Here is a 25,885-nt window from a genome sequence, read left to right on the forward strand (position 1 = left end):
GGTCAGCATGGGCTGGGGGTATGTATGCTCGTGTGTGTGCCGGGTGCACAATGCAGATGTGGAGCGCCCGGGGCTTTACGTGCGCGTGTACGGGGAGCGGAGTTCAGATGCTGAGCGCCGGGTGCGGTGGCAGGCTCCCGCCCTTCGTCCTTTATCTAAGTCCACCTGGCTGGGAGCCTAGCGAGTCGGCAGCTGGCAGACCACCCTACGCAGTGCCCCACGCTCCGGCCCCTGGGGAGCGGAGCCTGGCAGGGGGAGAGGCGGGTCTGACTTGGAGGATACCAGGGAGGGTCTGAGAAGTTAGGGCGCTGCCCCTTTAAGCGGCTCGCGCACGCGCGCGGGGGGGCTGGCGCTGGGACGAAGCGCCCGCGCGCCCGCGCGCCCGCGCGCGCGCCGGGGACTCAGCCTAGCGGGGCGTGCGCGCGCGGCGTGCGCGGTGACGCGACCGTGGGGTTTCCCGAGGCTGCGGGCAGGGGCCGCCGCGCCCATCCCGATGGCTGGAGGCGTCTGAGGGGCGGACGGAGGCGGCGGCGGCGGCGGGAGCGGGAGCGGGCGCGGGAGTGGAGCAGCCGCCGCGGGACCGACCGGACCGAGCTTCGCCGGCGCACCTGCCCGCAGCGCCCGCGGAGCGGCCGGAGCGCGACCACCTTCCGGAGCGGCGGCCGAGGCGGCGGGGAGCGGGCGCGGCAGGCGGGACGCGGCGTCGAGGTGAGCGCGACGGCCCCAGCCCCAGAAGCGACCCCCGTCCCACACCCCTAGCCCTGGCCGTCTCCCCCACCATCGGCCCTCCCCATCGCCCCCGGTCGCCCGCTCGCCAGGGCCGCCCCGCCCCCACCCTCCCCGCCCCCACCCGGCTGCCTGGCCGAGTCTTCCTGCCCCGCCCGGGTGGGGTCCTCGGGGCGGGGGCGGCTGGGACCCCGCGGGCTTCGGCGGGCCCTGGGGCCGAGGTCCTGGGCTCCGGGGCCGGGAGTTGGGGCGCCGGGGTCTAGAGTCCAGGTCCGGGCCTCTGGTCTGGGGTCCCGGGTGCAGGCCTGCGGTCCGGGTCCTGGGGTCCGCGGTGGGGGCGGGGCCGGAGACTCCGTGGTTTGGGGGTCTGGGGCCGGCGCCCCTCGGCCGGCTCCTAGGAGGTGGCCCGGAGGAGGGGCACCGAATGGTCCGAGAACAAAGGCGGCGGCGGCCCTGTCCCGCGCTGGGCGGTGGGCGCCATTCCTGGCCACGGGAAGACGGGCTGCGAGAAAAGCGGCCTTTCGGAGGCTGGAGGAGAGGCCGGCGTCGCCGCGGCGGAGAAATGAGGAAGCGGCGCCTAGGGCGCGCGGGGCGGACAAAGCGCCCAGCGAACGCGAGTCCTGGCCCCACGGTCGCCGCCCGGCCCGAGCGGGGCCCCCCGAAACCCCGGTGCCGGCGCGCAGCCTGCGGGCGGCGGCCGGGCCCCCGCGCCCCGCGCCGAATGAATGGCCCTCGGCGGCCCGGCAAGATGGCGCGTCCGCCGCGCGGCCTTTGTCAGCCGCCGCCCGCGCCGCGGGGCTCCGGGGGCGCCGCCCGGGGGCGCCGCCCGGGGACCCCCAGGGTCCCAGAGGGGTGGGGAGCGCTGAAGATTCCACCCGGGGGTCGCTGAGCCATCGGACTTTGAAAATCCTGTCTTTTTCCTTGCGAGTTGCTGTTTGACTCCAATGGTGTCCACACGTTTCTAGTGTCCTTTAAATTGCCGAGTTAGCATACCTGAGTAGCGGGAGCTTTCTGTGCTTAGTGTCTTTTTCATGGACCCTTTTGAGTTAGGATTGGGAGACTCACGGCCTGAAGGAAAACAGCAGTGTATTTATGTGGGGAAACAGGGGTGTTTATTTGGGCAAAGGAAGTTGGTGGACATTTACAGTTAGAGTACATTACTGAGTTTATGCCTACACGATGTATATATTTTCATCTGTAGTTTTGGTTTAGGTTAGAGGCCTTTTTTTTTTGTATTTCCATGTTGCTACGTGTTTAACACAGTGATCTCAAGTAATATTTAATGATTAAGCGGTTGCCTACGAGATTATTAGGAAAAATATATAGCTATTTTTCATGATAAGCAAATAAATGGAAGTATTAAGCTTTATGAGAAGTTCCTTCAACCCCAGACTCCAGATAAGGTCTGAAGACCATTGTTATCCGTAAGATTTCTACCTGAGTTCTCGTTTTCTAATTTGAGGCTGTAGTCTTTTTTCGTTTGGAGTAGGTTCTTATTTCAAAGGAAGGTTTCAGTTTGAGTCCTATTAAGATAGATAGGGCCTGTTCTGGATTTCTTCCGGAAGGTACACATTGCAAAAAGAAAGTGAACAGGCAGTTCCTTTTTTGCTCCTTACTAATACGGGTGTGTGGCTGGGGACAGGGCTGCTTGCCACCAACATGGAAACAAGGTCTGAGAACCTCCAGACTGCAGAACCGGGCGGGAGCTTTTGGCCGGATTGAACTTTCTGACAGAGCTGTCAGAAATGGAGTGCAACTGGAAGGGTCAGAGGCCACCCTGGCTGGATCCTGTTGGGGAAGATTTCCAGCTGCTGTGAGGCTGTCCAGCAGACTGCAGGGCCTTTCTCCTCCCGGGACTCACTCCCTCTGTCACACCAAGCCTCTGGTTTCACAGGCATTGTGGTTGCTACAAGTTTTTCTTTAGAAGGTGTGAATTGAGGAAAGCAGAGTTTTATGGTTGTGCCTGCAGCTCATTCCCAATTCTCCTGCTTGGGGGCGCGTGTTAGGCCTGCCTCTCTTCTGCAGAAATGGAGCAAGAGTATGCTAATAGAGAATATCGTTCAACTCTGCAGTTTTGCTTCAGAACTGACACTTTCTTAAATGAAAACACCCACCAGGTAGGAACCATTCTGCTTGTTTGTTACCTGAGTTTACGACAGAGCTATATTTATATTATCTTGCAAGTACTAAGAGGAATGTCCTCTTTAGTGAGACCTTAATAAGGATTTCTCTTTGTTTGATGTCTTGAGTTATTTCTGTTTTGGGAGGAGTTCAAGAAAATTTCCTCAGATTTCATTTTAATCTCAGAAGAGATTTGAAAGATTGTCAAGTCTTTTTCATGCTTAGCGACTTCGATTTCAAAGCTTGGATCACCTAGGTCTTAAATTGATCACATGAGAAGTGCACTGATTCTATGAGGAGTTCATTTATTTCTCAAAGTTTTGTTCTGTTACCTTTTATTTTGCTAAAATTTTCTCTTTTATCCTTTAGCTTGATTGGTAAAGTTGTATTTCTAAAAATACCTTGAGAGGGGCCTTTATGTAGACTTGCCTACCATCAGTTGTCTTTTTAGCGAGCACCTTGATGAATAATGTTGACATGCAGTATTGGCAATTATTGTAGTGTCTTCATTAGATTGCTTTTTTCTATGCCCAAAAGATTTGGCTCATGTTGGTTTCTAAATGGGATTAAGTTCTTACTGTCTACAGACTTTGGCTTTTAGCATTAGTGGATTGGAAATGGATATCCTCAATTTTATTATCTGGGCTTGACCATATGGCATGCCATATTATTTTAAAAGCCTTATTTAGCAAGAGTCTAATAAAGCATTGAACAGACAGATTTTAGCATTTTTTAGGCTCCCTGGTGGCTCAGTCAGTAGAGTCTGCCTGCAGTGCGGGAGACCTGGGTTCATTTCCCTGGGTCAGGAAGATCCCCTGGAGAAGGAGATGGCAACCCACTCCAGTATTCTTGCCTGGAGAATTCCATGGACAGAGGAGCCTGGTGGACTACTGTTCATGGGGTCACAAAGAGTCAGACTCTGAATTTTTTAATGTTGGTGTAAATTCTGATCTCAGGTTTGCATTTGTAGATAAGAGTGGTTTGAGAATTTATGAAGCAGGCAGTTCAGTTGAGTGAGTGGTGTAGTAAACATAGAATGAGGGGGTAAAAAGAAATTGAAATTGAAACTGATATCAGAGAAGTAATTTACAAAACTGATTGTGTAACATTACTGGGGGGAAGACACGGTCCAAATAGGTCCAAATATACGTGGAGAGAGTGGCTGTGTATTGAGGAATGCAACAGCACATTTGACTCTTCCGGGAAAAGAATGGAGTCCCACTTCTTCTAGAGCTGTGGGTTTTGTTTCCAGACTTAAAGTCTCATTTAAGAAATACAGGCAATTCTGTAGACACTTGAATTGGTCAGTGGATTAGAGGAATGCTAATAGCATTTAAAACCTTTTAGCCCCCTTGTTCTTGTGGCAGTGCCTGTCCTTAGGTGCCACAGTTATCGATGGAAATTACTGCTTGCTTCCAATGATAGAAAAGCTTCCCGTTTTATAGAGCAATGTTGCTTTCTTTTCTTTCATTTAGAAACTTGAGGATTCTCTTATTTAACTAAGTAAACATTCTGGGGAAAAAACCATTTCTAAAAACTGATTAAAAAGACCAAGTCAAGATTATCTAAAATAATAATTCGAAGAGATTATCTAGTTGAATCCATATTGCCATTGATAAAAGTTTACAATTTAATAATCAGTTGCTGTAGGATCCCCCTTTGTATTTTGGCCACCTTGTGGCTTGCAGGATCTTAGTTCCCTGACTAGGGATTGAACCCCGGGCCCAGGAGTCCCAACCACTGAACTGCCAGGGAATAACTGCTCCAAGCTTAATACTGTATTTTATCAAGGGGGCAAAGCTGTTCTTTAACCTGTCTGGACTAGAATACTAAGGGATTTGGTCGAATATATTCTTGTTTACTTGTGGGTTGTTGTGTCTATGCGTGTCTGTATGTCTTCTGACTCAGTCCTGTGGCAGCTGTAAAATCTATTCCTGATGCAGATTACAGATTCTCTTGACTACCTGTCCAAGTGTTGTAGTTGGTAAAGCTTTAAAAAATTCTGGGGCCTTCCCTGGCCCCAGACTAAAACTCCGTGCTCCCAGTGCAGGGCCATCTCTGGTCAGGGACCTAGATTCCATTTGCCACAACTCACAGTTCACGCTGCAGAATCAGATCCTGCTGCCACAACTAACAGCTGGCACAGCCAAATAAATATTGTAAAAATTCGGAACACTTCTAACTAGACAGAGAGTATTAAAGTTTCTACAATAGTTTTCCCAAAAAAATTGTTATAGGAACTTTAAGATAATTCCTGAATTTCAGGGACAGAAAGAAATGCACTCATTTCTCAAGAGACTGTCTGAGTTAGAACTCAGTTCTGTAACTTGCTGGTTTGGATTTGATTTTGACTTCCATGTATCTGTTTCCTGGTGTGTAAAGCAGGCACACAAGCCCCTCCTTTCTAGAGTGGTTGTAAGGAGTGCAGTGCAGCACTTGGAGCATTGCTTGACTGGCAGTTCTCTGTGCTAGGAGCACCATTTCTGTTGTTGTTGACCTTGCTTTGTAACAGTTTTTTTTTTTTTTTGGCCACGTGGCTCAGCAGGTGGGATATTAATTTCCTGACCCCCGCCTCTTGGGGTCTTAACCATGGGACTGCCAGGGAAGTCCCATATTGACCATATTTCTTACTCTGTATTATGCCCCTGCAGCTTGTTTATTACATAACCTCTTTGTACCTCTTAATCCCCTTCACTTATTTTGCCCCCCCTGCCCCTTTCTGGCTACCACTGTTCTCTGTGCATCATATGAATAGCTTTGTGTCTAGTTTCGTTTTGTTCAAAAGGCTTTCTTTTACCTTTAAAGGGTAATTTTGATCCTATAATTTATTTTGAAATTGGTAAAACGATTGTTTATTTTTTAAAGATCTCACTCCCCCATTCCATTTATGATGCCAAATTATTTGAGAGTTCACAAAACAGTTTTTGACATCCCTTAATTTGTCAACTAGTGGCAATGAAATATTTTTCACATGTTCTCAAAAGTACCATAACTTGAATTTGTGTCTTATTCAGCGCCTTCACTGCTCCTTGCTGCTGCTGCTAAGTCGCTTCAGTCATGTCCGACTCTGTGCGACCCCATAGACAGCAGCCCATTAGGCTCCGCTGTCCCTGGGATTCTCCAGGCAAGAGCACTGGAGTGGGTTGCCATTTCCTTCTCCAGTGCATGAAAGTGAAAAGTGAAAGTGAAGTCGCTCAGTCGTGTCCGACTCCTAGGGAGCCCATGGACTGCAGCCTACCAGGCTCCTCCGTCCATGGGATTTGCCAGGCAAGAGTACTGGAGTGGGGTGCCATCACTGCTCCTTATTGAGTGTAAATTGTTGTAGAATGAGCGTGGCCCAGGGCCTTGTTACAAAGTGAAAAACAGAGATGGAGCACAGGGGCACCTAACCTACTTTAGAGTTCAGCAGTGGCTTTCTAGGGAGAATGTTTCTTTTGGGGAGAGTCTTAGGTTTCTTGATTTATTACATATATGCAGCCCTGTGTTATATATTTGCTCAGTTTTATCAAATAGTCTCACCAAAGCATTCTACTGGTAGTCTCCCCCAAATGGATTCAGGAACACTAGAGAGTTGTGCGCTTCATGACTGTGCAGACTTGAAGCTCCCTGTGTCTTGCACTAGAGTCAGTGTGAGCATAAGGTGCTGTCCAGGCCCCGCATCTCTGGTTTCAGGGTTAGGGCTTCTGAACACCTACGTGCAAGGGACTGCAGAGTGGGAGTGGGGAGCACCCCATGTGACCTGCAGGAGGCTTCCCCAAGGGCTTGTTTCTTCTTGTCCTCTTCTTTCTGTTTGAGTTCGTAGTCAGCCAGGGCGGCCTTGATGGCCTCTCTGGCCAGTGTGGAGTAGTGCAGTTTCACAGGCAGAAGGCAGAGTTCCTTGGCGGTATCTGTGTTCTTCATGGTCAAGGCGTCCTCCACCATCTTCCCCTTCACCCATTCAGGGGCTGACCAGCAGCTGCAGGGAGTGGCAGAACCACAGACAAATATTTTAAACCTGGTGTTCACCATCTTTCTCTTTTCACCCACTTTAATCTGTATTTTCATTTCATCACTACACGCTGGAGCCCCCACCTATCCAGTTCCAACATTTTTAGATGTCTTGCCAGGGGACCCCAGGTTTCAGGGATTTTCATAAGAATCAACTGCAGTCTCCTGTGAATGCCAAGCCATAGCTGACAGCTCCCAGGGGGCAGGCAGGTAGGCGAGGGGCTGGAGCAGCAGCAGGGCTGCCACCATCTTGCAGGTGTGCTGGAAAATGTTGAGACTGGAAGGATTTTCCAGTTGGAGCCTGCCTGGTGCGTGAAGGGGAAGGAAAGAGTGTTCAAGGCTGAGGAGATGGACCGTGTTTTTCATGCAGCCAGTTGGCCTCCTTCACTCTCTGCTTCTAGCACCTAGAACCATGTAGTGCAAGATGTTGTTTAATCACTAAGTTGTGTCTGGCTCTTGGGACCCCAAGAGCCTGCCAGGTTCTTCTGTCCATGGGATTTTCGAGGCAAGAATACTGGAGTAGGTTGTCATTTCCTTCTCTAGGGGATCTTTCCAACACAGGGATTGAACCCGCATCTCTTGCATCTCCTACACTGGCAGACATGTTCTTTACCACTGCGTCACCTGGGAAGCCCTGTATTGCAAGATATGAAGTGAAGTGAAAGTTGGTGAGTCGTGTCCGACTCTTTGTGACCCCATGGACTGTAGAGTCCATGGAATTCTCCAGGCCAGAATACTGGAGTGGGTAGCCTTTCCCTTCTCCAGGGGATCTTCCCAACCCAGGGATCGAACCCTGGTCTCCCGTATTGCAGGCAGATTCTTTACCAGCTGAGCCACAAGGGAAGCCCGTATTGCAGGATAGGTGCTCGGTAAAATTACGGAATGAAAACACATGATTCATGCAGGGACATAAGTTCCACAGGGGTGGAGAATGGTGAGAAATGGACACCCAAGAGGTCAGAGCCTTGGTAAAGAATTTGCACCTTTACCTTGAGGGCTCTAGGAAGCTTTCAGAGTGTTTTAAGACGATTTACCTGATCAGGAATGAGTCACTTGGTACTTGAACTTGGAGCATGCTCAGAGGAAGGAGGAAGACAGGTCAGATTTCAGATGGGATACTGTAGAGGGAAGGGGGTCTGGGTCAGGGTTGAAAAGCTGGTAGCTGTTGACTGAGACACCTTGATGACTTAGTAGAAGGTCAGAAGGGAATGAGTGAGTACAGATTTCTGTCCTGGATATCTGGGTGGCCATCTTGGATTTACTGAAATGAGCAGTGGTTTGCTGAGAAGACACACTGAACTTGGCACCTTGGTTTTGAGGACCCCAGGAGACATTCCCATGTTCTGCATCAGAACACACCAGCTCTTATTCTTTCTACTATTCTTTGCAAAGCTCTTCTGGAGGTTTGTTGGTACCCTCCACTCCCTTCATTAAGGTATTTGTACCCGTGTCCCCTCCTTAGAAGCTGTTCTCCACTCCCATTAATCTCTCTCTTCCCTTGCTCTGTCCCCCTAATCTTTGTGTTGATCTGCCCACTAGTTCTAAGCTCCATGAAGACAGGCACTTTGGTTCAACTGCAGTATTACCAGTCTCTGAAACTCTGAAGTGTTTGTCGAATTATTGACTTTTGTTACTTGTGAATGTAGAGCTCTGGAGGAGTGGTCTGAATGAATTGTTAGTATGTAGATGGTGGTTGAAGTCTTGGGTGTCACCATTACTTAGAGTGAGGGGTCTGAGGAGTACCATCTGTGGACTCTGGGACTCATTAGGTCCAAGATAGTGTCATGATCTGAGCTTCCCTAGGGGCTCAGACAGTAAAGAATCCGCCTGCAGTGTGGGAGACCCAGGTTCAATCCCTGAGTCAGGAAGATCCACTAGAGAATGAAATGGCAACCCACTCCAGTATTCTTGCCTGGAGAATCCCATGGACAGAAGAGCCTGGAGGGCTACAGTCCATGGAGTCACGAAGAGTTGAACAGGACTGAGCAATGGCGACCCACTCCAGTACTCTTGCCTGGAGAATCCCATGGATGGAGGAGCCTGGTAGGCTGCAGTCCATGGGATCGCAAAGAGTCGGACACAACTGAGCGACTTCACTTTCACGTTTCACTTTCATGCATTGGAGAAGGAAATGGCAACCCACTCCAGTGTTCTTGCCTGGAGAATCCCAGGGATGGGGGAGCTTGGTGGGCCGCCATCTATGGGGTCGCACAGAGTTGGACATGACTGAAGCGACTTAGCAGCAGCAGCACAGCAGCGGAGCAACTAACACTTTCACTGTTAGGATCATATTAAGATGTCATTTGACTTTCACTGTGTCGACATTCCCACTGATGGTACAAAAGCAGCGGTGGTTGACACTGCTGGTTCTGCAGCACAAATCAGGGCTGTGGTACCAAGACATTTACAATGGTTTTTGTTGTTGTTCAGTTGCTCAGTCGTGTCCAACTCTTTGCGACCCCATGGACTGTAGCGTGCCAGGCTTCCCTGGCCATCACCATCTTCCTGAGTTTTCTCAAAGTCATGTCCGTTGGGTCAGTGATGCCATCCAACCATCTGATCCTCTGTCGTTCTCTTTTCCTCCTGCCTTCAATCTTTCCCAGCAACAGGGTCTTTTCCAATGAGTTGGCTCTTCGGATCTGGTGGCCAAAGTATTGAAGCTCCCGCTTTAGCATCAGTCCTTCCAATGAATATTCAGGACTGATTTCCTTTAGGACTGACTGGTTTGATCTCCTTGCTGTCCAAGGAACTCTCAAGAGTCTTCTCCAGCACCACAGTTCAAAGGCTGCAGTTCTTCAGTGCTCAGCCTTTTTTATTGTCCAGCTTTCACATCCATACATGACTGCTGGAAAAATCATAGCTTTGGCTATGTGGACCTTTGTAGGCAAAGTGGTGGCTCTGCTTTTGAATATGCTGTCGAGGTTTGTCATTACTTTTCTTCCAAGGAGCGAGTGTCCTTTAGTTTCATGGCTGCAGTCACTGTCCACAGTGATTTTGGAGCCCAAGAAAATAGTCTGTCAGTTTCCATTTTTTCTCCGTCTACTTGCCGTGAAGTGATGGGACTGGATGCCATGATCTTCATTTTTTTAATGTTGCGCTTTAAGTCAGCTTTTTCACTCTCCTCTTCCACTTTCATCAGGAGGGTTTTTAGTTCCTCTTCGATTTATGCTGTAAGGGTGGTGTCATCTGCATACCTGAGGTTATTGATATTTCTCCCAGCTATCTTGAGATTCCAGCTTGTGCTTCATCTAGCCCGGCATTTCACATGATGTACTATGCATATAGGTTAAATAAGCAGGGTGATAATTCAGTCTTGACCTACTCATTTCCCAATTTTAAATCAGTCCATTGTTACATGTCTGGTTTTAACTGTTGCTTCTTGACCTGCATACAGGTTTCATAGCAGGTAGGTAAGGTGGTCTGATATTCCCATCTCTTGAAGAATGTTCCACAGTTTATTGTGATCTACGGTCAAAGGCTTTAATGTAGTCAATGAAGCATAAGTAGATGTTTTTCTGGAATTCTCTAGCTTTTTCTATGATCCAGCGGATGTTGGCAATTTGATCTCTGGTTCCTCTGCCTTTTCTAAATATAGCTTGTACATCTGGAAGTTCTTGGTGGTTATTGTAGTCATAATATTCTTCACCGCTGTGAACTTGTGGTTAAAAAAAATCCAATTTAATGTCTTTGATGAAGCAATAAAAATCAATTTTATTAAACTGCAACCTGAGTACTCATCTTTTTACTGGTCTGTGTGACTGAATGGGAAGTCAGCATAAAGCACTGATCCTTACGTAGCAGCCTAACGTATGAGAGTCTGCACAGCAGCTATGCCATCACTTGAGTTGAAAGAACAGCCGACAGAAAATGATGACTGTTCGGACAGGGGAACTTGGCAGATGTTTTCTTAAAAACGAATGAAGTGAACCAGATACTTCAAGGAAAATAACTGACATTGTTGGCAGTGATAAAATTTGAGCTTTCAGATGGAAATTTGAATTTTGGAAAACTTGATTCTCCTACCATGAGCTTGACAGCTTCCTGGTACTTTTCTTTCAAGATAGGTGGAGATGTTAAGGGAATGTTTCTTTTTTAATGTTATATAATAGGATGTGTCAACGTTGGGAAGATCTGCTTAACTCAGGGAGGTGATGCTTTCCAATGGCCTGTGTTCAATGCTGGGAACTCAGGGATAAGTAAAAGATCCGTTCAAAGCATCAGAGTGGAGTGAGGCCCCTGGTGTTTGATGTAACAGTGTGAACAGTTAACTGACAGGGTTTCAGGTTCCGCATCAGAACTTTAAGAAACTTAGCACTTGGCAAGTTTTGATGTAGTATCAAAGAAGACTGTCGACATTTATTTGAAAAGGCTGTTAAATCACTCCCTTTTTCTACCATGTATTTGTGTGAGAAAGTTCCTTACCTCCTTCAACTGGACAAAGTGCTGCACCAGATTCACCCGCTCCCTCCCTCCCCCCGACCCCCTGCTCCCCCCAGGCAGACACTTAACAGCTCTGCTGATATGTACAATATTGCTACTCTTCTCTCCAAGTTATTTTTCTGGTTATATTTTGTAAAAATATTGTTTATGGTAACAGGCAGTATGCTTATTGAACGTTTTTAGAAAGTCTATGCTTTAGTTTCTAATACAGTAAATACCTGTTGATATAACCTATGTAAACAAGAGCCCCTGGGGTCCTCAGTAATGAACGTACGGGAGCCTGAGCCTCGGCCTCCGAGCAGCATGATTGGAGAGGAGTGCAGTGCTTACCCTGCAGGACCACTTGAGGGCCTTGGCCAGGCACCTGCGGGGACCAGTGAGGCCCTTCTCTGCAGACAGGCACCCTGCCTGATGTGTCCCTACAGGTGTAGGGTCATGGCTTTTCCCGGGGAGAAGAACCACCTGGAGATTCTCTAAAGGTTGAAGACCCACAGGTGCAGCTTGGGTGTAGCAGGATGGGCAGAGGAAAAGCTGCTCAGAGGAGTGGAAAGAGCTGGAAGAACATCATAGCAGTGTCAGCTCCTGTGAGCATCTCCAAGAAGCGGGGAGGGAAGTATCAGAGAAGCAGGTTTGGCTGGGAATGAGAAATCGTCGGGGGTTCAGTGGTCAGGACTTCCCAGGGCTGATGAGTGGCAGTGGGGTAGGGGGAGGCTCTGAAGGAAGGGGAATTTTACTTATTTTTTCTTTTTTGACCGTGCTGTGTGTCATGTGGGATCTTTTTTCTCTGACCATGGATTGAACCCTGCCTTCTGCAGTGGAAGTGCAATCTTAACCACTGGACTACGAGGGAAGTATCTTGTTTGATGGCAATGGTGAGCAGGAAAAGGAAAGGTGCTGAAAAAAAATTAGGGCAGGGCTTCAGAGATGGCTGGGATTTCATTTTAAAAGGTGGTAGAGGGACTCCTCTTGGAGAAGGCAGTGGCACCCCAGTCCAGTAACTGTTGCCTGGAAAATCCCATGGACGGAGGAGCCTGGTAGGCTTCAGTCCATGGGGTCGCTAAGAGTCGGACACGACTGGGCGGCTTCACTTCCACTTTTCACTTTCACGCATTGGAGAAGGAAATGGCAACCCACTCCAGTGTTCTTACCTGGAGAATCCCAGGGTCAGGGGAGCCTGGTGGGCTGCCGTCTATGGGGTCACACAGAGTCGGACATGACTGAAGCGACTTAGCAGCAGCAGCAGCAGCAGCAGGACTTCTCTGGTGGTCCAGTGGCTAAGACTGTGTGGTCCCATAGCAGGGGCCCTGGGTATAATCTCTGGTCGTGGAATTAGATCCTGCATGCCACAACCAAGACCCGGTGCAGCCAAATAAATAAATATTTTTTTAAAAAAGAAAAGCTTGGTGGAAACATTTGAGGTCGAGTGCAGGAGGAGGTTAGGGGATGAGCCAGGCAGATATCTGGACAAAGGGAGAAGCCCTGAGACAGGACTGAGCTACGAACTGAAATGAAGGCTTGGGAAATGGAAGTTACTCTCCATCTGCCATAGATGTTCCTATATATAAAATGTGTTGGAAGAGGTGGTTGAAGATAACCCTGTTGAAATAAAGTTCTTCAAACCATGGCCCTTCCGTCCTCCACCTGCAGTGCCCTTGGCAGTAGATGAACTTGCACTTTGCAGATGACCAGTGCTGTTAGCTCATGCTTGTTAGGCACCTACTTTGTTAGCTAGATGCCATGCTAAGAGCTTGATGATATTACACTCTGATCCACTCATCAGTTCTGAGCCTGGTCCTGTGAGTAGACCCATTTCACAGATGGCTAAACCTGTTGGGGAAATTAGGTAATTGGCCAGAGTCACAGCTAGGAATTTGCTGAACCCATATCTGAATGTCAGTTATTTGCCTCCAGAGCTCTTACCTGTTACACCGTGGACCATCTAGCGTGCATGCCTCTCCAGTCTCCCACCTCTTAGGACTGTGTCTGCCTCTGCCTCCTTCATAGATTTATTAAAGGGAAGGTTCTTCCACTTGAGGACGTGCTCACCTACACTTTTATCTTTAGTTTCTTCTTCAGAGACTCTTTCTGTTCTACCTTCAAATGTGACTAATAAGTCTTATATAACTCAATCTCCCAGTTAATCTTGGTGTCTTTTTCAGCCACTATTCTCCTTTTTTTCCCTCTATTTAAAATTAAACTCCTGGACAGGCGGTCTGTCTCCACCACCTCGGTTCCTCCGTCCCTCCTGGCCTCCTCCTCTGAGGGCCTGTTCCTGTTCCCCCTAAGCCACCACTGCTGTTATTTTTATAAAAATGTCCTTTCAGCAAGTCCATTTTATTGTCTCCAGTTTTTATTTTTAAATTTTGTATTTTAATAATAAAAGTGTTTAATTGTTTATTATACAAAATTAGGATTATAAAAATGAGGGGAAAATCAATCATTGACCTATCTAGAAATAACCTTGTAATATTGTATTTCCCTTTAGTCTTTTGTATTGCTCGTGCACATGTGTTCAGAGATTCCTCCCCAGATTGGAGGTCACACCGCATACTTAGATTTTTAAATTCTGCTCTGTCTGTTTTGTTAACATATTACGTGTATTTCTGAAGGTCATCTTTGAAAACATGACTATTAACTGCACAACTGTTGATTGTGTTGCTTACTTCCTGGCTTCCCTGTGCTCATGAACTGGACATCCTGGCTCTGCAGTGTGAGCTTTGAGGCCATAAGCAGGTTATTTAACTCCTCTCCCAGTTTCCCCATCACCAGGATAGTGGTGAGGATGGATTGAGATGGTGCAAATGGAATGCTTACCCGGTGCCTGGTGTGGTGCAAGCACTGGCATGTCCGCTTCCTTTACCACCCCTGCCCGTGACCTCTGCCTGTTTCGCCCTCCTTTCTTCACGCACTTCTCCAAGCTGACCCATTCTTTATTTCTGTCTTTGTGGATGCTGTCTCACTTAAGGTTTTCAGGGGTTCTTCTCTCTGGCTCTGAAGTGTTAGTTTCCTGGGGCTGCAGTAACATTACCACAGACTGAGGGGCTAAACCAGCAGAAATGTGTTCTCTCAGGGTTTAAAAGGCTGGAAGTCTGAAATCCAGGTGTTGGCAGGACAGCTCCCTTGGATGCCTCTTTCTGGCTTTGGGTGGTTGTTGGCGATCCAGTTTCTGCCTCTTTCACATGGCCTTCTCTCTCAATCTGTCTCTGCTCTTATAAGAACACCAGTCATTGGATGAGGGACTAATCCAATGTGACCTCATTGTGAGTTAAGACTAATTATACCTGCAAAGACCTTTTTTTTCCAAATAAGTCACTTTCATAGGTTTCAGGTGGACAAGAATATTTGAGGGCCTCTCTTCTACCCGCTTCAGTTTGGAGCTTCTTCCCAGGTCTGTTCCCCTCGCCTTGTTGGTTCCCAGTGGCCCACGTCTTTCCCTACCTTTTATGGCTGAGCTTATAAAGAAAATTTTAGTTGCAGATTGAAGAAACCAATAGAGAGAACTTAGGTAGAAAAGATAAATGTCTTATCAGGATTCTGGGTGTCTCATGGAACCAAAGTTCAGGAACAGTGCTGGGCTTTTCAGTCCAGGGTGGTCTCAGAGGATAGAGACCCTGGAGAGTCCCTGCCCAGCTCTCTTCCATTCTCCGTGTGCGCCACACTGCCTGCACAGTGAGGAAGGAGCCCTGAAATGGGCATGTTCTGCCCATCACACTCTTCTCTTGGTTCCTGGTTCTCCTCCTGCCATCTTTTTGTCCTTCTTGGTTGCCTTCCAAGGTTCCTCTCTGGCCAGTGACCAGTGTGGTCTGCATACCCTCAGTGGTCTGGTCTTTCTCCATCCTGAGTCCAGGTTTCTCTCTGTTCTTGGGGGGTGTCCTTAGGTGATCATGGCCGTTCCCATCTGTTCTTGTCTGTTTTAAATGCTATTTACTGAGAGTTTCGATGATTCTTAAAATTTGTATCTCTACTCCAGCCTTTCCTCCAGGCTGATCTGCCTGCCTGTCCACCTGACATCTCCTTCCTTTTGCTGTTTTCATTACTGAGTTCTTGATCCTTTAATTCTCAGCCTGAGTGGCAGCTCCTCAGAGAGACTCTTCCTGGCCACAAGTGTTACTTTTGGTCATGTTGATTGAGCACAGTTACTGCCTCACAGTACCGAGTTGTGAGGTCCTGTCTCTTACCCCTCCTAGTGCAGGCTGGAAGTAGAGGGTGCACCTGTTTGGGGCTGTTTGTGTGGGCAGGGTTAGTTCTTGGACTTGACTGAGTCAGACCTCCTGAAAGTGTCCATCAGTCCATCTGTAAGCCTGAGATTCAGGCAGGTTAGAGGAGCGCTGTGAGCACCTGTGCCACATAGCCAGGTTGAGGAGACCTGAATTGCAGGCACTTTTCCTGAGAGTGGACAAGGGGCTGCTGGGAAGGCTTCAGGTGGCTTAACCGCTTAGGGGTGGCTGCTGTAGATCTGAGAGGTAACAGAAGGGGCACAGAGCCTTCCTGGGAACCGATGGACTTGAGGCTGGACACTAATTGGCCTGGCATTTAAAACGTGCTTTTGAGTCAGTAACAGACTGTCATGTGCTCTGTACAATTTCTTAAGATATGGGAATTGACTGCATACATTTCCCATAATTTAAAACACAACATATTCAGGAAAAGCTTAAGCTGCTCACTGCTCTTCAGCTTTACAGCAGCATCTCTTCTGGTCTGAACAAGTACTCACAGATTGAGGTGATGCTGGCTGGACAAGGAGAGCGCCTGGAGTTTCTGGGGTGCTGCTGAGATTCAGGGGGTGAACGATTCCAACCATTTGGTAACATGGAATTATTTAGTAGATATAGAAGGGAAAAACCTCTGCTCCTGAGAGTGGGAGATTTCCCTATCACAGGCAAAAGTTTTTTGACTTTGCTTTTAATTTCTGTAGTTTAAATGAGCTTTGTACAGTAGAATTTTTTTCAGAGATGGAGATATTTTGTAGTCTGTATTATATATATGGTAGCCACATGTGGCTGTTGAAATGTCACCTGTGTGACTTTTTAGCTTTAATATGGGCTTCACTGATAGCCCAGTTGGTAAAGAATCCATCTGTAATGCAGGAGACTCAGGTTCGACTCCTGGGTCGGGAAGATATGCTGGAGCAGGGATAGGCTACCCAGTCCAGTATTCTTGGACTTCCCTTGTGGCTTAGCTGGTAAAGAATCTGCCTGCAATGCAGGAGACCTGGGTTTGATCCCTGGGTTGGGAAGATCTCCTGGAGAAGGGAAAGGCTACCCACTCTAGTATTCTGGCCTGGAGAATTCCATGGACTGTGTAGTCCATGGGGTCACAAAGAGTTGGACACGACTGAGTGTCTCACTTTCATTTTCATGGTTAAATAAGGGGCTTCCTGGATGGCTCAGCAGTAAAAAAAGAACATTTTCACCTGCAGTGCAGGAGACGCAGGAGACTCAGATTTGATCCCTGGATTGGGAAGATACTCGAGGAGGGCATGGCAACCCACTCCAGTATTCTTGCCTGGAGAATCCCATGGACAGAGGAGCCTGGTGGACAACTGTCCATGGGGTCGCAAAGAGTCAGATGTGACTGAAGTGACTTAGCAGGCAGGCTCGCATACATGGTTAAATTAAAAAAGAAAGAAAGAAAGAAAGAAAAACACACGTGGCAAAAATAGCTATAGTGGATAGCATGGTCCTGTAGAGATTTAGGAGATCTGAGGAAAAGTTTTCATATAAGAGGGTGAGAATTGGGAAAATTAAAATCTGTTTAGGACCTAATATTTAGCAGCCTTTGTATATCTGAGTTGCTCCTGTGTGCTCACTTGTGTCCAACTCTTTGTGACCCCATGGACTGTAGCTCACCAGGCTTCTCTGTCCATGGAATTTTCCAGACAAGAATCCTGGAGTGCGTTGCCATTTCCTTCTCCAGGGATCTCCCTGACCCAGGGATCAAATCTGTGCTGCCTGCTTTGGCAGGCAGATTCTTTACCATTGCACCACCTGGGAAGCCTTGTGTTTGTCTAGACCTTTCTGAACTACAAAACCCCTTCCTAAAGTTGTGTCCTTTGTCTTTTACCACCACCAGTGGCTGTCATGTGATCAGAGAATTTATATCTAAGGAATATTAAAGGAAGGCTAGTTAGCTAGTTCATTGAGCCCACGAGGAAAGAGCAAACAACTTTACCACCAAGTGCTCTATTCCTCAGGATACTTGCCTCCCTCACAGACCACCAGAAACAACAAATTTTTATCTTATGATTGTATAATCATAATAGCTTGTACTTAACCTCCATTTTAGAATTTATAAAATCCGTACATACCAGTACCACATTTAATTCTCACAACAGCCCTGAGATGTCAGTCTTATCTCCCCATTTTACAAATGAGGAAATTGGACCCAGAGGATTTATACAGCTACCCTCTGGGGGGCAATAATGGGTCTGGTTTCCTTCATAAAACACACAACTTAATATTCTTCCAATTGCCTGGCTCAAGATGGAGTACATCTTTTCCTCCATGTAAGAGGAAAAGGCTAGTGCCTTGTTTTTCAGATGTCCAACTGCCTTTTCCTTGTCTACTGTGCCACATCTATTCCCTCCATTCACGGTCTGTGCTGGGAATGACTCATTGTCCCCTAGTATCCATTCTCTGCTTTCTTGTAACAAAGTGTTTGTCTCTCAGTAGTGTCTGACTTTGTGACCCCGTGGACTGTAGCCTGCCGGGCTCCTCTGTCCATGGAATTTTCCAGGCAAGAATATGGAGTGGGTTGCCATTCCCTTCTACAATATCTGAGATTAGGAACCTATATTGTATTGTGTAAATCTTGGAGTGTTGATCAAACATGATTGATAAATGTATATTTTAAATTTTAAAGAAGAGTTTGTATGTATAATTGGAGTTTTGCTGGTCAGATTTACTCAAACTATTTTGTATTGTTATTCAGTAGCTCAGTTGTGTCCGAGTCTTCGAGACCCCATGGACTATTGCACACCAGGCTCCTCTGTCCTCCACTATCTCCTGGAGTTTGCTCAAGTTCATGTCCATTGAGTTGGTGATGCTATCTATCTATCTCATCCTCTGCAGCCCTCTTCTTTTGTATTGTAGTATAGCCAATTAGCAATATTGTGATAGTTTCAGGTGAACAGTGAAGGGACTTGGCCATCCATACACGTGTATCCATTCTCCTCCAAACTCCCCTCCTATCCAGGCCAGCACAAAGCATTGAGCAGAGTTCCATGTGCTATACGACAGGTTCTTGTTGGTTATCCATATTAAGTATAGCAGTGTGCAGAGAACTCCCTTGGAGAAGGCAACGGCACCCCACTCCAGTACTCTTGTCTAGAAAATCCCATGGATGGAGGAACCTGGTAGGCTTCAGTCCATGGGGTCTCGAAGACTTGGACACGACTGAGTGACTTCACTTTCACTTTTCACTTTCATGCATTGGAGAAGGAAACACAACCCACTCCAGTGTTCTTGCCTGGAGAATCCCAGGGTCGGGGGAGCCTGGTGGGCTGCTGTCTCTGGGGTTGCACAGAGTCAGACACGACGACTGCAGAGACTTAGCAGCAGCAGCAGAGAACTCCCTAACTATCCCTTCCCTGCAGCAACCATAAGTACTTTGTTTCAGTCCGTGAGTCTCTCTGATTCCCTGTATGAGGGTTATCATACAATATTTCTCCTTTCCTGTAATCAGATTTACTTTTAAATATTTTATTTTTTTAAAAAAATACACAGGGTTCCTAAACTTGCTGGGCTTAAAGCATGTTCATTTTGGTTAGCGGCAGTCAACCCTGTTTTCTGGGTCTGTGGAGCCCATTCACCAGCTAGGGTTTTGAGTGTCTGGGGAGCCAAGACAGGCCCAGTGCCGGAAAGGCCCTTAAGCCAAGTTTTGTTTTTTGTGGCTGTCTTGTTTTTCTGTCATGAAAACAAAAGAATGATGTCCTTGGGGGTAATTTTCACAGGACTAGGTAGAGGTTGCTGCCAGTGTCCATTCTACCAGCTGTCCTTTGAGGACGGGTCAGCCCAGACCAGTTGTGGGAGGGAGGAGGCACAGAGCACACCCCTTACACCCGGTGAGCGCAGCCCCTTCCTTCTCTTGGGGAAGTGCCAGGCCCCCGGGGGCCCAGGCAGTGTTCTCCCCTTGCTTCTGGTCTTCATTGTTTCTTGTCCAGAGACACCTGTAGTTACTTGTCATAAGGTGGGGTTGGGCGGCAGGGTTGTTGCTTAACCACCAAGGGGGAGCCAGCCCAGAACATCACAGGGCCAAGACTGAGAACTGTGACTTCCACTGACGGGCACTCTGCTTGGGAAAAACTTCTTCCTCGAGGCCTTCCATCAGTTTCCTGTTGCTGCCTAACAAACTGGCCCCCGAGCCTGATGACTTCACACAATAGCTGTGTGTTCCCCGTTGCCAATTAGGTCAGGGCTTCAGAGCTCAGCTCGCCCTGTGTGGGGGGCTGTGCATTTGCATTTGCAGTCAGCTGGCACAAGGGCTGGGTCTGCACTTCCAGGACCACCTTATCTGTGTGGACTTTCGCCAGGCTGCACCTCTGTTCTCTGTGGCCTCTGCAGAGGGCTGATTCAGGCGTCTCATGGTAACTGAGTTCCAAGGGCCTGGAGCAGAAGGTGCTCAGCTTTTCACAGCCATCCGTAGAGGTCACACAGTGTCACCCATGTCACATCCTGTTGGCCACTCAGGTTATGAGGCCCAGCTCAGACTGGAAGTGTAGGGAAACAGACTCTGGTTCTTACAGGAGGAGCTGCAAAGAATCTGTGGCAGTGTTTTTTTTAATCTATCACAGAGCTTTCTGTATCATGACATTTAGAATGGTCTGCTTCAGGATGTCCAGTTACTATCAAGTTTTCTGTGGAATGGATTCCAGAAGTGAACTCCTTAAAGGCATCAGTTTATTTAACGGATATTTGCCGTGTACTTACTTTCCACAGGACACTGTGATTGGTGCTGTGCAAGTACTGGTTAGTAGCGTCTCATCTTTCATTCATTTTGGGTAGATTGCGAACTAGGGAATAAGCAAGTTTCAGACCTGTGGTGAGTGCCCTGAGACCCAAAGTGGAGAGACGGCACTTGGTTAGGTGAAGGCCATTCTGAGTAGATGGCTCCTGACAGAGGAGAAGCCAGGTAGAAGAGCCTTGTCACTTCAGGTGCAGAGAACAGCGATTGCAGAGGCCCTGAGGTGAGAGGAAAGTGTGCTGAAACTGGGTGCCACGAGCAAGATGGTGGGAGTCTGGGTTGGAGAGGAAGCTGGCTTTGGTCACCTGGCTGGGTTGCCTAGGACAGCGTCAGTTTACTCCTGGTGAGCCAGGATTCAAGAGGGGAGTGCCTGCTGTGACTGTTAGAAGTGCCCTGGCATGGACAGTACGTTCTGTGGTTGCTGTGCTATGGAAGAACATGGGTATTTTTCCCTTTGGTGCAGTGGGACACCAGTGAACAGTTCTAAGCAGAACCATGACAAGATGTGAATTTTAAAAGATGGTTCAGATTGCCGAATGAAGAATGGATTGTTGTGACGAAAATAGAAGCAAGGATCATTTAAAGTAGACTTGATGAGAAATTATGTGACTTGGCCAAGCCGGCGGGTTGAGGAAAGGGATGTAAGTGGATAGACTGATTTCTCCTGTGGCGCTCAAGCCAGCCATTGTTCTGATGACCGAGAACAGTTATTTTTTGGGGGGCTGTGCCATGCGGCATGTGGGATCTTAGTTCCCTGACCAGGAGTTGAACCTGTGCCCCCCTGCAGCGGAAGCACAGAGGCCTAACCACTGGACTGCCAGGGAGTTCTCCTATGAGAGTTCTTAACTGCTTGCTTTGCAAACTTAGGAGCCAGTTATGTCAGGTGCTGAGATGAGGCCAGATGGGCAGTGCAGGCTTGTTTGGCGTCCACTGGGGATGAGAGAGCTATGCTTGGAACTCTTGAAATGGACATAGAAAACCAGTGCAAGTGTTGGCTCGTAAGTGTAGACTTCAGGTCTTGTGAATGGAGACTCTCACCTGCGCATGGGCAGTAAAGTGAGGAGGGGATAGATACCCAGCCACTGAAGGAAGGAGAGGTCCGGATCCCCAAGAGGAGGGTGGGGATCTCTGCATAGAGTGCTGATGAGGGGTGAGGAGAAAGAGTCCCCTAGACTTAGGACCTGTAGGTCCCAGGTGGTGGGAATGAAAGCCAGATTGCGGGGAGTTAAAACATAAGAGTTGAGGTAGGGGCGACCACCTATGTAGATGTGGCTTCAGGAAGGTTAGCTGTGGGAGGAGGGGGCCAAGGAAAAGGGCTCCATAGTTGGTGGGTGATGTGAGAACAGTGGAGAGTTCTGTTTTTAAATAGGGAGATCCTAAGTTGTGTGTTTAATTGGGTGCAGCTGAGAATGAATCCCCTGGGATCTTGTTAGATGCAGATCCTAATTCAGCTGGGGGTGGGGGGCAAGTGAGTGCACTTCCCTTAACAAGTCCCCCGGTGCCTCTGGTGGTGCTGGGCCCTGGGCCACACTCGGAGAAGCAAGCACTGCTGATGTTAGAAGCTGGCTGGGAGAGGAGACTGGTGCAGTAGTGGAAGGCTAAATGCCTTAGGAAGGCTAGGGGGAGGACGTTCTTATCTACCTCACTGCTGGCACCAGCTCTTTGGATTGGCTTTTGTTTCAGTTTGTCTCATGGTTTCAAAATTCATCCTAATTGGTATGCCACTCCTTCCAACTGAGCAAGTTTCTGTGACATGGGACATGTGATAGACCTATTTTCATTAACTCTTGTGAGGTTAAACAGCAGCTTGAATTAGCATCAAATTTAATTTATGTCTGAAAAAATAAATTTAACTAGTTAACTTTCAGCAAACAATACTTTATTGTCATTTCAGCAACTCTCCTGTACTTAACAGTCTGCATAAAGTGCTTCCTAAGGTCAGAATTTTAAGATTTGGAAGAGACAAGGTGAGATCAAGAAAGATGGCTTTGATTGGGAAGGGGAGAGATTAAACTTAAAAGATGGTTTTTTAATCTGAGACATACAGCAAAACATCATTATAAATAGGTGCAGGCTAACATAGATATTCCCTGATAAACTGAACGTAAGTAGCTCTGAAGCTTTTTACATACCGGCCTCTTACAAAATCGGGGGCGTTCTTGGGGGAGAAAGTGTGAGGGTATTTGGGGCATCTGGAGGGAGAGGCAGAAAGGAGGAACCAGGTACTTGGTGGATAACTGTGATTAGATAAACAAGTTCCTCTCACTGCCACCCCCTTGTCTTTCCTATGGATTATCTCGGCTGAGATGGCTGCGATTCCCCGGGGAGGAAGCAGGGCCTGAGGAGAAGGCTCCAGCTCCAGGTGCACCTGTGCTGCTGCGCCTGCCCTCCCGCGACCTCACCTACCTCAGAGATACCCAGGGGAGAAAGACCAGGCCACAGTCTGCCTGCAGTTAAGCTCTTTGCCGCGAATGCTTACCTGAAATAAACTTTATTGTTGCTATAGAGTGAGCTGCTGTTTTTAGTGTTATTATGGAGGTCAGTAATTTGAGCCACTTTAGGTAAGATAATGAATGGTCAGAAAGTCCAAGAGCAGAGGTTCATTGACAAGACCCACAGGTCTTACAGAAGCTTGCTTATTTTGATATATAACTTATTCCTTTATAACTGAAACTAACTTCAGAAATAATTTTTTTGAGTTCTTAGGAAAATTGGCCAATGTAATTTCTTACGATTGTTAAGCCTAAAACTTTCCCTTTTTTTCAGTGGAAAACATGTTTTAAGTCAGCTATAAAACGTAACTTAAATGCATTATTGAAGAGATAAAAGAACTTGAATAGACCTGATTACAGAATTTGAATGCAGTTTTCCTGTATGTACATGCTGGGATATTTTTTAAATGTCGCCTAATCTGGAGGAATAAATATTTGAGAGGAGTCAGTTTTATAAAAGAAAGATGAGGGGGAAGTATATTTTATTAGATATGAACAGGAGAGTTCCATGAAGCACAGGCAGGGAGAACAAAGTCTAGATGATGATCTGTGTATTTATGGGGATTTAGTTCATGGTTAGTGCAGCGTTTTAAATTGGTTGGGAATGGATAAGATGTTGAATCAACTGGCAGTCTGTTGGAAAAAATAGTTGAAAGCTCTATATATTTTGTAGCACATAGAGATTCTGACGGATTAAAGATTTAAATGTAAAAATTAAAAACATGGAAATATTAAAAAATATTATAAGAAATGTTTTATAGCCTTTGAGGTAGGATGTTTTGGGAAAGGGTTTCTTAGCGTGATACTAAGGCTCTAAGCCATAAAAGATATCTGCTTGAATACTCAGAACGTACCTATAGCAAAAGACATCTGATAGAGCAACTTTTTTAGGGGGACGTTGGCTGTGCCACTCAGCATGTGGGATCTTAGTTCCCCAACCAGGGATTGAACCTGTGCCCTTTGCAGTGGAAGGGCAGAGTCCTAACCACTGGACCACTTGGGAAGCCCTGATAATAGATTAACTGTAGTTCAGTGACAAGCAAATTGGAGAAAATATTAGAAATAGACATATATATGATAAGAGATTAATATGCTTAGTATAAAAAGAACATTTCCAAACTAAATTGTTCAGCAAGTTTATTTTTGGAAATTTATTCATGGAGGATTAAAGAGAATCCTTATTACATTAGTTATGAAAATAAAATATTAAAAACAGTTTGTTAGAAATCTGCACCTAGAATTTTTGATCAGAAAACAAAAAATTGTCAGTAGTTTGGATTATAGCCCACCAGGCTCCTCTGTCTGTGGGGTTTGCCAGGCAAGAATACTGGAATGGGTTGCCATTTCCTTCTCCAGGTCTTCCTGACCCAGGGATTGAATCCATGTCTCCTGCGCTGACAAGTGGATTCTTTACCACTGAGCCAAGTGAAGCCCATAAGGGCAGAGATCTATTCTTTTTTGTAAAAAAAAATTTTGGTTGTACCGAATTGCATGTGGGAACTTAGTTCCTGCACCAGGGATCTAAACTGTGCCCCATGCATTTATAAGTTTGGAGTCTTAACCACTGGACGGCCAGGGAACTCCCCACAGATCTTTCTTTAAAATACACACATTGGTAGTTTTTTAAAAAGAAACATGTATTTGACTACACTTGGTCTTATTTTTGGCTGTTCTGTGTCTTCATTGCTGCTCCGGCTTTTTTCTCTACTTGCAGTGAGCAGTGGCTGCTCTGTTGTGGTGCTCTGGCTTCTCGTTGTCATGGCTCCTCTTGTTGCAGAGCACGGGCTCTGGATCAGGGCTGCAGTAGTTGCGGCTCCCAGGCTCTAGAGAGCCAGCCCAATAGCTGTGGGTGCGCAAATGTGGTTGCTCGGCAGCACGTGGGGTCTTCCCAGGTCAGGGATCAGACTCATGTCTCCTGCATGGGCAGGCAGTTTCTTTACCACTGAGTCACCAGGGAAGTCCATAGGTGGTTTTTATTTAAACATAAATGGCATTATACTTTTTGTACTTTTATGTATCTCAACATATTTTGAATATATTTCCAGGGGGAATAGATCGTTGTCTTTTTTATTCCCTGACATATCCTGGAACAGTGACTGAAACATAGTACATTTCAAAAACACTTAGAGGACTGAGTGAGTGAGCCTGAGAGCCATCTGCAGGGACTGGTTAGACTAAGGTGCACGCAGAACCCTGTGGGGCTGCTCAGAGGTTTGAGGCGGCCCTTCTTCGTTGTCCTGAGATGACCACCGCGCAGCACACAGGGTCTGAAGGGAAGTACACACCCTGTTCCTCCTGTGGAATGGGTGTTGTTTCTTGGGAGTAGGTGGGGACAAGAACAAGTTGTACAGTGAGGTAACGCTTTATCTGTATTTTCTGTGGAAAAGCACCAAGATCATGACTATTAGGAAAAAGATATTTTCACTTTGGAAGAAATTTAAAAGCACATTATTTACATTTGAAAGTATTAGAAGCTCTCAAAGTTAGCTTGATTGCATTGAGCATATTGTAGAAATGTCATAGTCTTGGTTTGTTTGCCTTTATTTTTATTAAGGTGTAATTGAGTAAGTTCGCCTTTGAGGTAAAAAAGTGTTATTGGTGCTGTAGTCTGCTCCTTTGTAGCACTTTTTGTTTTGGCTATGCTGCATGGCTTGCAGGATTTTCATTCCCCTTCTAGGGTTGGAACCTTGATCTGCAGCAGTGAGAGTGTGGCATGCTAACTGCTGGACCGCCTTGAGATTCTCTGGTGGAGTCTTATATTCGCGTTTTTCCTGCATCCTTTCACTAGTTGATGTATATGGATGGATGCAGTGGATGCTTTTTGTGTGTTTTTATTGACACCACAGCTGCAATCTACTGTTTTTTAGTGACAGTACTTCTCAGTGTTAGACAGTAACACTCTTCAGGAAGGCTTCAAGGCAGTATGGCAGAACTGAAGACCAAGTGAAGTGTACTTTGGTCAAGGTCCTGGTAGCTGTAACAACTTGAAGTCACAGTCATAGAGTGGAGAGACCCACGAGCAGCTGTAATGAGCCTCCAGGGCACCGGGGACTGTCAGCCGAAGTGGAGCTTCCTTGCCAATAGTGGAAGTTGTCAGAGGTAGAATTCTACTTTAGGTGTTCATCTCCGTGTAGCGGGGGAATCTTTTGTATAGTGAG

At 47.1% G+C, this 25,885-nt stretch overlaps 1 protein-coding gene across 3 annotated transcripts in view; it reads left to right on the forward strand.

Annotated features, from left to right (window-relative positions):
• Positions 1-488: 488 nt before the first annotated feature.
• GNB1 (G protein subunit beta 1) overlaps positions 489-25,885 on the forward strand; it is an 85,028-nt gene continuing 59,631 nt past the window's right edge. For 2 of the 3 annotated variants that reach the window (XM_055582493.1, XM_055582492.1), the window contains exon 1: positions 489-708. The gene's annotated coding sequence lies outside the window, so the exon portion shown is untranslated. Of the gene's footprint in view, positions 709-21,739; positions 21,952-25,885 lie in introns of those variants that run through there. The other variant, XM_055582495.1, reaches the window with a different exon arrangement.

Source organism: Bubalus kerabau, chromosome 5, assembly GCF_029407905.1.
Source record: "Bubalus kerabau isolate K-KA32 ecotype Philippines breed swamp buffalo chromosome 5, PCC_UOA_SB_1v2, whole genome shotgun sequence".
NCBI lineage: Eukaryota > Metazoa > Chordata > Mammalia > Artiodactyla > Bovidae > Bubalus > Bubalus kerabau.